Raw genomic sequence first — 17,919 nt, forward strand, 5'->3', positions numbered from 1 at the left:
AAGTTAATGTATTTTAGTGAATAGAGATGCTTAACAATAATCATTAATGAAGATGACCTGACATTTGATCACTTGAAATTGTGGTTAAGCTCACAGAAACAGGGACTATTAGAGAGAGAATAGGGACCTCATCTACCAGGTAAGAAACATGTTCTGACAACTTTTGAGTTCTTTCTTTTTGATCATTTCTGTATTTCAAGCTCCTAGAACACTGTCTGATATATAATAGGCTCTCAATCAATACGTGTTGAATTGGATGGATCGTGATAAGTTTCCGTTATTTTCATCTCTACGTGTCAAGAACTTTCCTATTCTTCATCACTCTACTTTGATCAAGTGTTCTCATCAGAATATAATCATCTTATATTATAATTATTATTATATGTTGGGGTTCAATCAGGCTGGTGGAAAAAATATTTAGATAGTTACAATAATAGCCAAAAACTCTTTCGGAAGGCCTGAGAGTTTGCATAGCCTCAGATTGCTTGCCTGAAGGCAGTCAAACTCTGCAGGAGCCAGAAAGATTAGGGTGCAAGTACAGAGGAATGTGGGAAGTTTCTCTTACTAACCTATTTACTTATATGGTCTTAAGACTGACCTTTGTCCTACTGTGGGTATTTTACTGCCTCCTACCGGCGGGTAGGGGGTCGGCAGAAGTTTATTACCTGCAAATGGTGTTTGCTTTAGGCCTGGAACTTAGCCTTTAATCTTTACCTTCCAGTGGTATTTACTCACAACTTTTGTTAATTAGCCACTGAATAAATGCAAGCCTCACTAGCTGATAAGGGCCGAGTCAGAACTGTTTACAGGGCTCAGCAGGAAGCCTGTAAGCGGCTCTAACCCTCAGCGGGACTGGCAGAGCAGAATATCTGCGTGTCAGTGTACCTTGATTCATCCATCGCTGAATCAGGGCCCTGAAGGAACAGACTCCCCACAGCTACTGCCCCCGCGAAAGGAACGCTGCCTCAATTATAATCATTGAAACTTCTACAATATTCCAGGCAGTGTTCTAAGGCGGTTTCATACATTTTATAATTTAATCCTCACAACAACCTTATGAAGTAAGTACCATTATGATCCCTATAAACCTCTAACCTCTGTCAGAGTACATATTTTATCTCTCTTGTTCACTGATATATCTACAAGTTTAGAACATTATATGGCATATCATAGAAGCATGACAAATATTAGCGGAGTGAATACTTTTTTTCATAGATGAGGAAATGGCTGTTTATCGTTCATTAACCAAATCCAAATCTCTTTAAAGCATAACACAAGATTGTTAAACATTTGTCAAGAAACTCGAAGCCTATCTCTAATCTTTCCACATCTAATTCTAACGTTTGATCATATTTTCAACCCAATTTTTATCTTAAGTTAGGAATACAGTATCTCAAGATTTTGGCCTAATTGGGAACATTTATACTGTTTATAATTTTGATTATCTTTGACAAAGAGTGTCTCTAGTTATATTACAACACCTTATATCTGTTGAGAAGAAGATCCTTATTTGATTTAGATAAGAAAAATGGACTCAAAGCTAAGTTTAGGAGTAATGTTGTTTTTCCTGATATGCTCTGAGAAATTTTGGATTTCTACAACTAGAAGAATGTGTGGAGCCTAAGGTACAGTAGAAGGTGAGAAAGTTTCGGGGTGGTACGGAGAGCCAAAATACTTAGTACTAGGACTACGTAATATGCAGCTGGAAGTTGCTTTTATTAATTTTTGTAATTAAAATCCTCATTAATCCTCATAGATATTCTGTAGTGTCTCCTATACATGTAAATATTGTGGATTTTTTCAAAGAACTAAGGAAGGAGATGAGAATTACCCCTAAATTGCTATATGGAATAGAGAAATAATTCATGACCAAAACTAATTCAGTACTAACAGAAGCATGGAGACAGGGAAAAATACTTGAAGAAAACCCAGAAAATTTTGGCTGTTGGGGGAGAGGAAGACTTCCATCGCTGTGAAAAGTTGTGTGAAATCATGTCTAGGTGTCCTGGAAGAAGGAGAGCCCAGGTGATATCTTGCTAGCACCCTGATAATGTTCAAGCTCCTTTCTTGCTCTTGTTCTTGGTGCCCAGATTCCTGGATTTCACAATTTGATTCCTGAATCCCAGATTCCTTGAACTTTTCACCTTTTATTTCTTTTTCTCTTTCTCAAGTTTCCGAATCATTTCTATCTTTTCCCCAAACTTTGGACCTCTTGCCATATTTTGACATCAAAACTGATTCTTTAGTACTTGGCTAACCACTTCAATAACTTCCCTTCTTAAGTTACTCATTTAATTAATTTTTATACAAATTTACTGAGGTCTTCCTGTGTGTCAGGAAGAGCATCGGAAGGCTTAATTTAAGCAATCTCAGACTGTGGAGGTGGGAGACACTTGGAAACAGAAAAAGCACAAGACAGTCGTGCAAAGGCTAATATAGAAAGTTGAACACAGGGAGAAAGCCCAACTAACTGATTTGGAGACGCTTCACAAAGGTGTTGTCATTCATGATGGTCACTCTGGGTCTTTGATAATCATTGACTGCTCACTAGTCCTGAGTTTTCTTAGTTCTAGATTTTATGTTACATGAGAAAAAGCCTATCTTGTTGAAGCTACTATTGGATGGACTTTGTGTTGCTTAGGTTTGAATAAATTCCAAATGATACCTTGTATAATAGACTAATGGCTTGAAATAAAGGAGTGACGATGTGAGTGGGAGAAGTTGAGAAGAAGGATTGAAATCTAGAATCATGTCTAAATAGCACCAAAAGTGATTGATTTAATAGGGTGAGGTAGGTTTGAGCAATAGTGTACAGGATTGGGGAATTAGTAAGGGTTCTGTTCACTCTTTTGGAAAGATATCACATTTCTCCCACATGGTGACTTAGGATCTTTACCAAGGCCAACCTGTCTTTCCAGTGTTTCACATGGTTTCCTGACATTTTGCCAGACCCAGAGCTTTGCTGAGAAACCCTCACAACCATTTTACGAAGTTAAGTACCATTATTATCCCTATAAATCTCTCTTGTTCACTGATATATCCTATCAGTGAACCTGTACAGAGGTACTTTTGTAGCTGAAAAAATATATTTCTTTTTCTGAAAGAAAATTTATTAGGCCACTTATTTTTCACAAAAAGAATATTAAACCACCACTTCACTCTTTGATACCTAAAGTGAATGGATTTTTCTACTGTCAATAATACATAATACCTACACATTGGATTTGTACCAGGGAGCTGAAACTTAATTGATTGTTACTCAGCATCTGCCAAAAAATATGGCTGAGGAAATGGGAATTTAAGAGAAAGAGTTGATGCAACACATTAGCCATTCATTCTTCAAGGCACTATAAAAGTTTTATTTTGCTGTCAAATTAAGTAATCAGAAAAAAAATGTGTGCTAGGACAGTATAAGCTTAGGTCTTAGAAGGCAATTCAATTTTATCGCATTGGCTTTTACAAAAAAAAGATAAAAGATCAACTAAAACAATAGTAACTATGGTGTATTGAGTTCTGTGCCAAGTACCTGACATATCCCTTTCCACAACAAGATCTTAGATCCCATATTATAATTTCCTGTGATTAGATGAGGAAACGGAAGCTCATGAGGTTAAATAAGTATGAGAAGGCCGCAAGGCTAGTAATTGTGAGAGGCAGTATTCAAATTCAGGTCTGACAATAGAGGTCCTCTTTTTTATTATATAATACTGTGGTTAGCAGAATAATGACCCCCCAAAAGATGTCCACCTTCTCATATCTAGCACCAGTGAATGTGTTACTTTACAGTATTAAAATTAAGGACATTGAGATGGAGACATAATCCTGGATTATGTGGGTAGTCTCAACCTAACCAAACGGATCCTTTAGAGAGAGAACCGTGACTATGGAAGAGTGGTTGAATAAATTCAACTTACAGATTTGAAATGGAGGCTAATATACATGAGTCAAAGAATGTGGGCACCCTCTTGATGTTAAAAAAGGCAAGAAAACTGATTCTCCTCCTGAGCCTCCAGAAGTGACATAGCCCTGCGAACACCCTGATTTTAGCCCAGTGAGACCCATGTTGGATTTCTCACCTACAGAACTGGAAGATAGTAAAATCGTGCTGTTTTAAGCCACAAAGCATATGATAATTTGTTATGGCAGCAATAGAAAACTTATGCAGAAACCAACTCTCCAACATGTTGCTAAATTTCTTCCTCATGTTAGCTCTGGGAAAAGTTTATATTCATTCACAAATTCAAAATAATATTTATTCAAAGGATTTGTTCAAAGCATACTGTTTCCTTTTTGCCTTGGTTGACCAGAAGGCTAGAGCCAATTTTAGAGTTCACTTATGGTATGGTACATGTAGGTAAAATTATTTTTTCCATTTTTCAATATGTTTTCTGATCTTTTCTTATATTTTCATTTGCATTTTACTGTGTATATTCACATGCATTTTAAAAAATCAAAATGTTGCTGAGAGAAAAAGAGAGAGGGAGGTAGAGAAAGAGAGAGGGATACTCAAGCTATTTTATGAAAGCGGATTGGTGTCTCAGTGGAGTCAAAGAACACATTAGAGCGATTATTTTTAAAAAATGTAAAAAATATCATTCTAAAGAGATTTGTCCAACTTTACCAATGCTTTATAAAGCTTATTCTTAGAAGGGTGTTACCTTGTTATCACCATTTATTTGTCATATGTACATGTCATATTTATTTATTTTAGATTGCATACAAGTTTCACTTAAGATATACAACCCCCATTTAGAGTAGGTTTCTATACAATTAAACCTGGGCTATAGTATTGTGAGGATACTGCTTTTTAATTTTAGTGGTGAGGCTGAGAAAAACATAAGAGAGTTGAATCTATTAAAGACAAAGATTTCTAACACAACTGGGGTTTGGTTTGTACATTGCTGGGTATACAAAAGATAGACTGATCACATTGTCAGAAAGGAGCCACATCATTAATCAGAACTCTGTTCTTGCAGGACTGAAAGTAAATTAGGGAGTCAAGATTCACCCCCCACCCCAAAAAAATAGCCTTCCGCCACCTCCATTGCAATATTTGTGTTACTAAGCAACAAAATTCTTCTATTTAGCAAAGCCCTAATGATGCTGGCAGTGGAGTCTTGGAAAAATGCTTAACATAAGTTCATTATCCCTACCACTCTAGCTGCACTGCATATGCAGTGCTTGATTAGACATAACGAGAAGTAGAGAGAGTGCTGTTTGGTGCACCTGCATCTAAAAGACCACATAAAGTATTGATTTAGATGAATCTAATGACAGTCATTTAATGTGTTTATCTACTCACAGCATTCACTTGAGCTGACAAAGAATACAGGACAACCCACTGTTAAATGTGCCCTAGAATTGTAAGGCCTTAATGATTCTGTCATGCCCAGTCACATACACACAAATTATGACATAGCTGTAACCAACTCTATTGATACCTGGTATGGTCTTTCCCTAAGGAAGATTTTAAGAAAGCTGAAGATTGAAATCATCTGATAGTTTCCCTATGTTTTTTAAAACTTGAAACCCCTATTTTCTATGTTAATATTTCTGCAATTTTAAAGAAACTCTAATATATAAGAAAGTGTGTTTATTCTTTCTTGGAATTCATGCTAAGAAGAAGTTGTTTCAAAGGATTAAATACCTTTGTAGATATTCTCTTCCTCTTTTATTTTCTGCCCCCTTCTCTTTACCCTTGCCTTTTCTTCCGAGTATTTGGTTTCCAAGGGTTATCATTGTGGAACAGATGTTAAAGAAAGATGTGCTGAAAATAAAATCTATGACTATCTTGGCTTAGAATCTCTTCAAATGTTATTATTGACTAATAAGTGACATTTATGCCATAACATTTTAGATTCACAAAGCAATTTAGAAGCGTCCTTCCATTTTTCAAACTGTCTTATGCTTTTTATGCACTTCTATTACTGAATACATTTTTATAGTTCCTAAACATAGAGACAGAAAGAAGGAGAAATACTTAATATTTTCTTCTGCCATTTCTATGGTGACATGCTACATTTAAAGCATAAGATACCTGGTAATTCTAATTCTATTAGGAGGAATCAACCATGAAAATTATAGCACCAAGCTGATTTCTTAAAAGGCTGACTCTAGGTTCTCCCAAAGGATAAAACAAAAAGACAAACACACAAATAACTTCTTTAGATAAGAAAGGTAGAATAAGTGGTGGTAATATTTTAATTGAGATTGACTAACAATGAGAGGTGAAATAATTTTCTGATTATTTACTACTAAAGAGCAAAGCATTGAATAGGGTCACTCAGATCCTACAGGGCTGTCTATATGCCTGATTAGTTTGATTAAAAAATTAATATAGTCAGCCTTTTAAATTTTTGTTTATGTTGATTTGGAAGAAGTTTCTCATTTGCAGTGTTATTCTGGTGTTCCAGGGGGAAAATCCTTGTGGACAAATTCTGCATATTTGTGTCAGGGATGTGTGAACCAGAGCAACTACAACTTGAATAGGAGCTGGGTCAATTTGAGACAACCAGGTGGGAGGGCGGAACCTGGAGACACTAACTAGCTTGCGCACTGAGGTGGAACCTCGGGAAGTTCAGGACGTTTGCAGCAGGGAGGAGCCTGGCCCCTCCTCTTCCTGTGTGGAAGGTGGGATTTGAATGGAGGCGGGAAGCACTCCCCCAGGGGACTCTGGCCTTGCGGAGGATCCTTGTTTCCACGTTTTATTCCTTTTTCAGTCAATAAAACCCTGCTTCACTCTCCCTTTAAACCGTCTGTGAGCCTAAATTTTCATGGCCATTGGACAGACAAGGACCCTGTCATTAGCTGAACTACGGAAAAGCCCTGTAACAAAATGAGGCTGAAACCTACTGAGCTGCCTTTCCAGATGGTTAAGGCATTGTAAGTCACAAGATGAGATACGAGGTCAGCACAAAATACAGGTCATAAAGACCTTGCTGATAGAACAGGTTGCAGTAAAGAAGTTGGCCAAACTCAGCAAAACCAAGATGGCCATGAGAGTGACCTCTGGTCATCCTCACGACTACACACCCATCAGCGCCATGACAGTTTACAAATGCCATGACAACGTCAGGAAGCTATCCAATATTGTCTAAAAAGGGGAGGCATGAATAATCCACCCCTTGTTTAGCATGTCACCAAGAAATAAGCATAAAAAGGGGCAACCAGCAACCCTCTGGCCTGCTCTGTCTGTGGAGTAGCCATTCTTTTATTCCTTTACTTTCCTAATAAACTTGCTTTCACTTTATAGACTTGCCCTTAATTCTTTCTTGCATGTGACCCAAGAACCCTCTCTTGGGGTCTGGATCCAGACCTCTTTCTGGTAACATTTGTAGTAATAATAGATTACCTAAAATATATCTTACATCTAAGAATTTGGCAAACTGCTGTCATTAAGCCACACCACCCATCCTGAGTCAAGTATGCTATTCTAATTTTCTACCTGCATTTAGAAGTTGTGAAATCTTTATAAGAACGTGTTCTAGTAGCAATAAGGAAAGTAGAGGAGAAAGCAGTGGGTTTTTTTTGTTTTTTGTTTTATGTGTGTCTATAGGGATATATGCATTATATACATTGCTTCAATTATCTCCATCAAAAAGTTATAAAAGTGTTTTATTCTCCATTTTACAAATGACAGCACTGAGGCTTTAAAGGAGTGTTATGATTGGTTCTCGGTTGCCGACTAAATAAATGGTAGGGCAAGGATTAAAACTCGGGTTTTTCTGACCTTAATTGAAATGTTTTTTACTATGTGTGCATTTTGAAAATTCATGCTTGTTTCTGAGATTTGGGTGTGCAGATAGGCCCGATTCATTTTGAGTATGTCTGTTTTTTATGAAAGTAGAAAGGGCTAATTTGGGTACTAGTTTCTTTTCTAAGCTGTGCTCAATTATAACTTAAATGTATACATTATTAAGCAATTACACAAAAATTAACCTACAAGGGTAACTCCTTTTGATGTCTTTCAAAAGAAAGATGTTTGGCCATTTGCCCATCGTGATGTAGTAATTTAAATGTAATACAAATTGGAGTGTTTCACTGAGTTGCTAAATGAACAACTCAATGAGTTGTTTTTACAAACACTTTGCATATGTGATTGCCTTAATTGTGCAGAAATTTATCTTTTAAAGAAGATTCTCTTATTCCTAAAACTTTGAATCTGCAGTGGCAATAGGAAGATGATGATCTATTGCTGTTATTTTTTAAAAACAAATATGGGATTCTTTTGACACGTGACAGTTTTTCCATATTTACAGATGACTGTTTTTTGTTATTTTGAGATTGGGTCTTCATGATCGTGGCTTATGGTAGCCTCAACCTCCCAGGCTCAAGTGACCCTGCCACCTCAGCCCCCTGAGTAGCTGGGACTACAGGCACATGCCACCATACCTGGCTCATATTATTTTTAATTTTTTTTTTTGTAGACAGGGTCTCCCTGTGTTACCCAGGCTGGGCTTGAACTCCTGGTCTCCAGTGATCTGCCCACCTCGGCCTCCCACTGTGCTGGGATTACAGGTATGAGCCACTGTGCCAGGCCCAGATGACTGTTTTAAAGGTTAAGTATTATTTATTCCTGCATATATTTGTTTCATTTTGAAATTATGATATGACAGTGTATAAACCAGGAAATGTATATTTAGCACAAAATATTAACAACTTAACTTCCCTCTTTTAAAGTCCTGAATCATCATAATGATGAAGTAGATTCTTTGGACGTATCTGCACAATAGAAATGCAGTTATTCACCAAAACTTTAATAGATGTATATAAAACAAGTCATTCTACCACCTAGTTTCCAGTGTATGCAAACATTCTTAATATTATACTGTAGTTATGTTGCCGACATTTATAATTTTGAAACTATAGTTGTATAAATTTAAAAGCTTTTACAACTGAGTGACTGAATTGGTAAATCAATCATTGGAACAAAAAATGTAGGATATTTATACACACACATAGACACACATATAAACACACACCCTTAATCCCTGAGAGGAGACTTTGCTGTGATTTCTTTATCCTTTAAAGTCTCCTAGGGTTTTTCTGTTTTTCAGTATATTTTGGGGAGTCCATTAAGACTTTTTGGAAAATGTGTTAATTTTTCAAGTCACCAGGATACCATTTAGTAAGTAGCTTTATGGTGTTAGTTCGAGTCATGGCTTAGAAACCCTTTACTTCCCAAGGCTTTTTATATTCTCTTCCAATATCTGTGTGTCCATGCATGTTATATACATAGTAGTGCTGGCAATTGCAGTAGCAAGTTGGTATATTTTATTTCATTCATTCTGGATTTTCCAATGTATATCAACCCTAAAATAGGCATTCCTTTTCCCCGCTCTCTTTTCAGCTCACCAATGGGTGCTCATCTGCCATCTTTATTGATTCTTAACAACTTTTCATTGTTCATTTTCACCAATCTATGCTATAGTTCATGTGGACTGCTTTAGCACATTGATCACTTGATGCCCATTCTCTGGGAAATGGCTTTTGGTCCCGTTTAATGAGGATCAAATTTGAGTCAAGTGTAGTAAATATAGCTTTCCTCATGGTGCCATGATTATGTAGAATATGTGAAGGGCAAACTCTTTCTAGCATGATGCCCTTTTGTTGGTATAAATCCAATGTTAAAGTTACTGGAGTATTTCAGAGTTGTGTTTAAAAGTATAAAGTATATTGGCTAAGGCTTAATTTGGCTAAGGCTTTATTTTGGCTACTGAAAATTAAATGACATTGACTTTTTTGTAACTTAGAGATATATTCACATAATGAGTTATTTATACTTAAAACTGGTAGGATATCATTCAGGCTGCCATGCTGCGGCCCAGGAATTTAATCCTTACAATGTTATTATATGGGGGCATCCACAAAATTTTGTATTTGGTGCTGACTTAAAACTATGATTCTGTAATCAATTATATCAACAGATTATTTATCAGCCACATTTTAACAAATGAAAATACATAGCATATGAAAAATGAGATAAACTATGCAAGGAATTTGTAGAATAATTATGGGTGACTAAAGAGAAAATAACTAAATTATCTTTTCCGTAGTGAGACTTAGATGGACTTAGACTTACTAAACCAGTAACGATGGCTACTTCTCTTTCAAATAATTTTGACTTGTACAATTTTTAAATTTTGCTGTGGTTTTTGCATTTCACAGGTGCATACACTTCAGTCAAAGCCCACTTAAAATCTTTGTTTTCCTTAATGCAGTAGAGAACAGAAGGTTAAGGATTGGGAAAATACTCTGTGACAATGTAAAGTGGTCTGCTGTGCTAGGGATATATTTATCTTCTGAAAAATCATGGGCTGGGTTATGGAGTGAGCAGAGACCACCCAATGGAGCGACTGGGAACGTTTGGCTTAAAACAATTCTACTCTGGGCGTCAGTCATCCAGGAGATAATGAGCTTTCATCAAGATGTAATTCAATACACTGTTTCCTTCCTTGAGAGCCTTATTATAAAACATGTCAGCTGAACTGCTCTGTGACCTAGTTGATTTACATTTCGGTAAGCTCATATCATGGACTGGGTTTTGGGGATCCGGTAGCTGCTCCGTGAACTACAGTTTGAGAAGCATTGGCTTACAGCAGGGCTTCTTAGCCCAGGCACTGTGGACATCTGACTAGCTAGCTATTGTTGTATGGGTTTTCCTGTCTAGGATGTGCATAGGATGGTCACGAGCATTCTCTAGCCGCTACAGACTAGACACCACCAGCACCTCTCCCAGTTAGTTATAACAATAAAAAATATCTCTAGAGTTTGCCAAATGTCCCACCCTGGGGTTGTTGGGGTGGGGTGGGGGAGCAAAATTGCCACATTGCTACAGGTGTGAAAAGCTGGTCTAGAACATCTCTTAATTCCCATGTGATCTCTCTCATTACCATTCACAGCATCTGAATGCCAATCTGTAGATAATTACTAAATACCATGATTATTTGAGAACTATAACTTCAGTTTGTCATTAAACACTTACTTCATGAAGTAACATAGTGTACTTAGTTTGTTTGGATTAACTCACAAAGTCATATGTAGTTCTTTGCATTTAGTCCACAAATGTTTGAAAGACCTTTAAACACCAACATCAGATCCAAAAATGTCACTGAACATGGATCTAACAACGACAAACAGGACCATTTAGTTATCTTTTTCATTGTAAAAAGTAGGATATAAATCAATCCCCAGGATTTAAATAGAATTGTTAACTAAGAATGCCTTTTTATAATGTCATTAATTATGCACTGAAATGTAAGAAAAATATGTGCCTGACCAACTGGTCTCTGAATACAAAAGACATAGGTTTGCTTTCTTCTGGTTATTTATAAATACTAGTAGTGATAAGAATACCACAATACTACCACCTCCTTACATTTGGAGAGTGCCCTTGATTCTCAAAATGCTGTCACAAATCTTATTTCCTTTCACCCTTGGTTTAGTATCTCTGCCTGCTGTTTGCAAAACCTGCACTCTTTTATGCTGGCCTTTCTCATCTTAATAGAAATATAGAGACATAGATCACAGAAACATAACAACATTGGTTCTTCTAAGCATGCATGCAGGCATGTCCACACATACATGTGCGTGTGCATGCACCCATGAACACCCCCCCCACCCTCCCACACACACCAGTGTTGCTTTTCTTACTACCTTCATAAAGGACAATGTCCGTAAGAGATTTTCCAAATTCTGCCTAATAAAAGAGGCAGTCTAAATCATAGTAGAGACCCCAAAATTATAATTCCTGGCCTCAAGTAGTAGATACACCAATTTTTTGGTGGAAATCATTAGATATTCTGTATAAATCTGAAACCAGAAGATCTTAATGAATTGTGTTGACCTTTTATACAGAATTTGATTAGTTTTCCTCCTTTTTTGGAGTAAATGTCAGACTCGGAGTTGTCAGGTTTAGCAGTGGTGGAAAAAGAAATATGATGGAGAATCAGAAATCTCAATAGTGCACCTAAATGTTCAGGTCCTTTAAATGCACAAAATTTTATATTTGGATCAAAATTTTATCATGTTAAAATGCATGAAGTGGCAAGTGTTTATCATAAAGTCTTCTAAGATGGCATAGCCCTTACGCTTACCCATTGCCACCAACAGGCCTTCCCCACCCTCCCCTCCATTTATCCTGCTGCTTTCCAGAATACTGAGTTTCAAACAAGTAATTTTAAATGGCCTATGTATTGATTGAAAGGTTCTGTCTGTAGTCCACTGAACTGTGACCAAACTAATTTCATCTGAGGGGTTCCATTGGCTGGGCCGTTTTCAGAAAAAGTTGATTCTGTCCTGACCTGAGTTTCCCAATTCTTTATCCACTGTGCTCATCCTATTTTCTATTTGAATACCTTTTCTTTTATTTCTTCTTTGGCAAATTAAAATTGGTTATTAGATTAGAAACAATGATTGAAAAGAACTTCAGAATACAGTAATTCAAAAGACCAGCAGAAAATAGTGATTAATACCTTCTTATACTTTTATATATTATGGAGCTGCATACTGCTTGACATTTGTTGGGGTCATCTTCTTTAATACGGTAAAGTCTAACTTTGTTCAAGAGTCTTCATGTAGCCACTAGGTAGGGAGCGGACTGCTTGCTGTAAGGTGTGTCAGGCACCCTGATGGTGATACTCCTTGACTTCCTGGAGATTCTGCATGCTACTGCCTTGAAAAGCAGAAAGAGGCAGCACCCCAAATAAGATCTGCAGGGGCTGCATATATAGAAAAGAGGAATAACCGATGCAACATGGACCCATGAATAATTGAAAACATACTCCTCAGTTGCAGCCTTCCTCCGTTTTTATCTATTTTAAAACAAATATAGTAGTGAAACATGACACAAAACGGCACTGGTGTTCAAAGGGCTGGTGCTTAGCTGTTTGTGTAATTAACTCTCTGTTTTTTTTTAATCAGTGTAATTTAACGGTGAACGTGAAAAATTGCAAGCTTTTTTTGGAAGGATTAATACACTATATATTTTATCTGGTTTTGATATGAAATCTTAGATGTCTAGGCTCACATCTTCAGTATGTTGATTAAAACCCTACATATTAAGCTGTATTATCATCTAACCTGTATTTATATATAATCCATATTACCCAAGTGACACTATTTGTTGAAGGAAGTAGGAAGGAAAGGTACTATATATACATGCATATATATATATATATATGGTAAATATATGTAAATAAATATATATATATATTTATTTATTTCAGAGACTGTTCTGAATAAGGCATGACCCAAATGCTTTACATTTATCCCTTAGTTCCAACAGGACCAGTAGATTGCAGTGGCTTGGCATAATTCTCATTGTCATCTGTCCATGCCAGTGGCTCTCTCTGAAGTTATGCGGTACTTGGACTGCAAGGCTAAATGTGGCCGCCTGTATTGAAGGTTTTCTTACTCTGTCAGGTAGGTATCGTGAGCATTATGATTCTTATTTTGTAAATGAGGCAAGATTAGTGATGTTACTTGCTCACGAGCCAATAGTTAAGTAACAGAACCAGAACCTAAATTAGCGTGTGTGTGTGTGTGTGTGTGTGTGTGTGTGTTTGGTGTGAAACCACCACTGTAAAATTATAACTGAGACAGTGAAAGACATTTGACCTAACCAGTTCTATCTTTCTTCTAACCTCCAAGCTGTCCTTGTTCATTTCTGGATGTAGGCTGAACTAACTTTGTAAGGAACTTAGTTTATAGTTTAGAACAAAGACAATAATATCCCTTTCCCAAAATAAACTCTCTTATTTCCTGGTGGCCAGTCTGTCATCATAAGACTAACAAATTAGCTACAAGATTAGAAATTATGGCTTAAGGGCCATGCAACCTCTGGCTGCAAGAGTTTGAACCTCCCTATATTACATCACTATTGTAAAACCTAAGACCAGTGTTTGAGATATTTTGTAGACTCTGCACTTGAGGGATGTGCAGGGTCTGCAAAATATCAGACTCAAGCAGTTCTGCAATCCCACCCAGGAACAGAAGACAGCAAGAAAACCTCACTTTGATTCCCAGTGATTCGATATCCAACCTGACCAATCAGCACTCTCTACTTCCTGGAATGCTCAGGAAGACTGATTTGAGTAATAATAAAACTCCAGTCTCCTGAACAGCCGGCTCCGCGCGAATTACTCTTTCTCCCTTGCAGGTTCCCTGTCTTGATAAATTGGCTCTGTCTAGGCAGCAGACAAAGTGAACTTGTTGGGTGGTTATGCATGTGTGTGAGTATGTGTGTGTATCTCGCATTGAAGCTCTGGTCTACCCCCACCATTATGTTTCTATTTATTCCTTCAATTAGACAAAATGTCACTTGCATCTCTTAAATGTCTGACCCTGAGCTAAGCACTTAGATAAATATGCGGTAGCCTTTAACTTTGGGGACTTGGAGTCTCAGTTAAAAGATCAAATTTATGCACAGGGTAGTGTGTGAAAAAAGAAAGCTTTTATTATTAGTCAGTCTCAGATGTGCCCTTAAAAGATAAACCTATGGAACATTTAGAAATATCAAGCCGGCTGAGCTGGAAGAAAAAGCCAAGCCATGTTTTCTTTTTGAGACTAAGTGAAGAGGTAGTTGAAGCAAGAATGCTTGATTTAAACAAAAAAATTGCTGAGATCAAAAGGGAAGATGGATTGAGGAAAATGAAAACAGATGAAGAGATAGGAAGAGGGTAAGGGTGATTTTTAGCATGGTCCTTCTCCCTCAGTTTGTCTTTTTCTCTTTTTTTTTTCCTTTTTTTTTTGAGATGGAGTCTTGCTCTGTCGCCCAGGTTGGAGTGCAATGGCACAATCTCAGCTCACTGCAACCTCCACCTCTTGGGTTCAAGCGATTCTCCTGCCTCAGCCTCCTGAGTAGCTGGGATTACAGGTGCACACCACCACCACACCTGGCTACTTCTTGTACTTTTAGCAGAGATGGGGATTCACCATGTTGGCCAGGCTGGTCTTGAACTCCTGACCTCAAGTGATCCACCTGCCTTGGCCTCCCAAAGTGCTGGGATTACAGACGTGAGCCACTGCGCCCGGCATGTCCCTCAGTTTTTCTTGTGGAACAGCTCTCTACACTCAAGCTTGAGTCCAACAGGAAAGAAATCCACAGTTTGAGAAGCTGACACTACTGCATTAGTAAAGATGAGAAAGAAGGGCAGTTTAAATAAGACAATGACAGTGGGGTGGCAGATTAGGGATGGATTTGAGATCCATTGAAGGGGACCATGTTCAGGCTTTGTTGATTAATTAGAGAGAAGAATGGGCTTAGGCAGACACCCTCGTTTCTGACTTGAGGCAAATTTATGATTCAGTGACCATATTTTATTTTCATATCACTTTCTGATTAAAAGAAGATGTGATAGTTAATTTTATGCATCAACATGTTTGGGCCACAGTGACGACAGTACCCTGTGATGGTGATTTTGGGTGAGAGGAATATTTCAATCAGCGGTCTTTGAGGAAAGCAGATTTCCCTTTATATGTGGGTGGGCCTCATCCAACAGTTGAAGGCCTAAGTTGAACAAAAGACTGATCTCCCTCAGCAAGAGGGAATTCTGCTGGCTGACAGTCTTTGGACTGAACCGCAACATTGGCTCTTTCATGGGGCTCACACTGGCTGGATGCTCACTCTGCAGACTTTGGACCTGCCAGCCTCCATGATCATGGGAGCCAATTCCTTAAAATAAATCTCTCTCTCTCTCTCTCTCAGCACACACACACACACACACACACACACACACATCTTATTCTTTTGTTTTTCTGGAGAACGCTGACTGATACAGTAGGTAATAGTATTAAATTTCTTGTATAGTTACCTAGGGGAAAATAACTAACTGAAATGTACTTATGTCATAACAAGAAGTTTTCAAATATAAATTCTAAAGATAGGGAGCATTGTGTACCTTCCAAGACACAGACATACTGCATACTATAAAGATTCCAACTTCCCAGTCTAACAGCTATTTTATGGTCATTTTGTACATGAGGAAATTAAGCCAGAGGTTATATAATCTGCTCAAGGTCTTGGTGAAAGCAAGTGGCAAAACTGAGATTTACACTCAGGTATGTTCAGCTTCAAAATCTATGTTCTTGACTTTATATGTCAGTGGCTTCTCTTTCAGCGTTTTGCTATTTAGAACTTTTAAACAAATAATTATGATAGGTGATAGTTATGCAAGGCATACAGTGTTCCAAGCATTGTTTTAAATGCATATGTAATGTAACTCATTCAATCTCATTAACAATCCAGTTTGACGAATGGCACAGACACAGAGGTTCTGTGAGATAAATCTCACACAGTAACTTGTTTTATCATTTATATCAAAATGAGGTGATCTAATGAAGGAAGGATGGTTTAGGAACTCATATTACCTCAAAGACCACCAGAACTTTTATCGTTTCGATTATTTTTTCTTCATAAAAAAGCATCCTTAATGTAAAAACAATGGTAAATCAATAATGTGGCATGAATGATCAAATCTACTAAGCTTCTGAAAACAACTTATAACATATTTTTACTTAAATTTTCTAATGATTTCCTTATATTTTACTTATAACAAGTTTTTTTCTTAGAGTACAAGTAATACATGTTCAACCACTATTAATGTTTTGCTTTATGGCCTTCTATTTACACATCCACCCAAATGCCCACACACCCAACCCTACACGCCTACACAGATATCTACATGAAAAAAATATTGATTGTTATACCTATCTAATTCACTCTTAGCTCTCATGTTACCTGGCAGAGTTGATCACTCTATCCTCTTGAAATGCTCTTCTTCTTCCTTCCGGGATAGCTCTGGGTTTCCTTCTGTTTCCCTTGCTGCTCCTGCTCCCGCTCCTTTGCTTCCTCCTCATCTTCCTGACTTCTTGGTTGGATTGGCCAAGGGCCTAGTTTTGGACCTCATGTCTTCTCCACTCATCCTTTGATGAATTCATCTAGGTTAATGGACTTTAAGACCATATGTATGTTGACTTTGTGCCAATCTCTAGCTCAGACTGCGCCTCCTTGAAGTCCAGCTGCGTACTTGCATACATAACTACTCACTCAGCACATCTTCTCGGAAATCTAATGTGTGTGTGTGCCAAAATTTGGACATTAATATGTTCACAAAAAAGTCCCTTCCAAACCTACTCCTCCTCAGGAACGGAGAACTCTATCACTTTGTTGTTCAGGTCAAAACCCTTGGAATCATCCTGGAACCCTATCTTGTTCACCCAATACACATTCAAGTTTGTCTCCCTTCATTTTACATTCACCCAAAAGCCAGAGGGATTCCTTTGAAATGCAAGCCATTGAGTTTGTGCCACAACTGAACTCAGAATCTTCTTTTCCCATTTCACTCAGAATAAAACGAAAATTCCTTTCAAAGGGCCACAGGACTCCAAAGGACCTGAGCCCATTCCTCTTCCCTCATTGACTCAGCTTCAGCGGCAGTAATCTCTATATCGTTTACAGAACCCATCTGAAAACTCTCCCCTAAGACATGTGTATGTGGCGTTCTATCTGCCTGGAATGCTTTTCCCAGACCACAGGCTGACTTTCTCACAACCATACAACAGTTAGGTCTTTGACCAAATGTCATGTAAGTGATTTTTGATTACTTGTTTTAAAATTCGGTCACATTCCTCCTATTGCATACACCCCATTTCTCTTCCCTCACTTATTTTGCCCTAGAACACTTCCCAAAATTCTTTTATATTACACATTTGTTTATTAAGAAGGGTCTTGCTGTCTCTCTAGGTTGCAGGCTCAATGAAGGCAGATATCTTAGCTGGTGCTGGCCTTGTTGGTTGTATCCCCAGTCCTGTAAGAGTGCCTGGCATACCATGGGAGCTCAATATCTATTTGTTGAATGTTCAATAATTGTTGAATAAATGTTTAACATAACTGAGGTTGTACTGCCAAATATGGGCTTT

At 37.6% G+C, this 17,919-nt stretch overlaps 1 protein-coding gene and 1 long non-coding RNA gene across 3 annotated transcripts in view; one reads left to right on the forward strand and one right to left on the reverse strand.

Annotated features, from left to right (window-relative positions):
• The window catches only part of GALNTL6 (polypeptide N-acetylgalactosaminyltransferase-like 6), a 1,310,737-nt gene that overhangs the window by 330,367 nt on the left and 962,451 nt on the right, over positions 1–17,919 (reverse strand). The gene's annotated exons all lie outside the window — the stretch shown is intronic.
• LOC105543908 overlaps positions 85–17,919 on the forward strand; it is a 109,136-nt gene continuing 91,301 nt past the window's right edge. The window contains exon 1 of the long non-coding RNA XR_001006687.1: positions 85–139. This is a non-coding gene — a long non-coding RNA (uncharacterized LOC105543908). The remainder of the gene's footprint in view (positions 140–17,919) is intronic.

The sequence above is a fragment of the Mandrillus leucophaeus genome, unplaced genomic scaffold (assembly GCF_000951045.1).
Source record: "Mandrillus leucophaeus isolate KB7577 unplaced genomic scaffold, Mleu.le_1.0 Scaffold292, whole genome shotgun sequence".
Lineage (NCBI taxonomy): Eukaryota > Metazoa > Chordata > Mammalia > Primates > Cercopithecidae > Mandrillus > Mandrillus leucophaeus.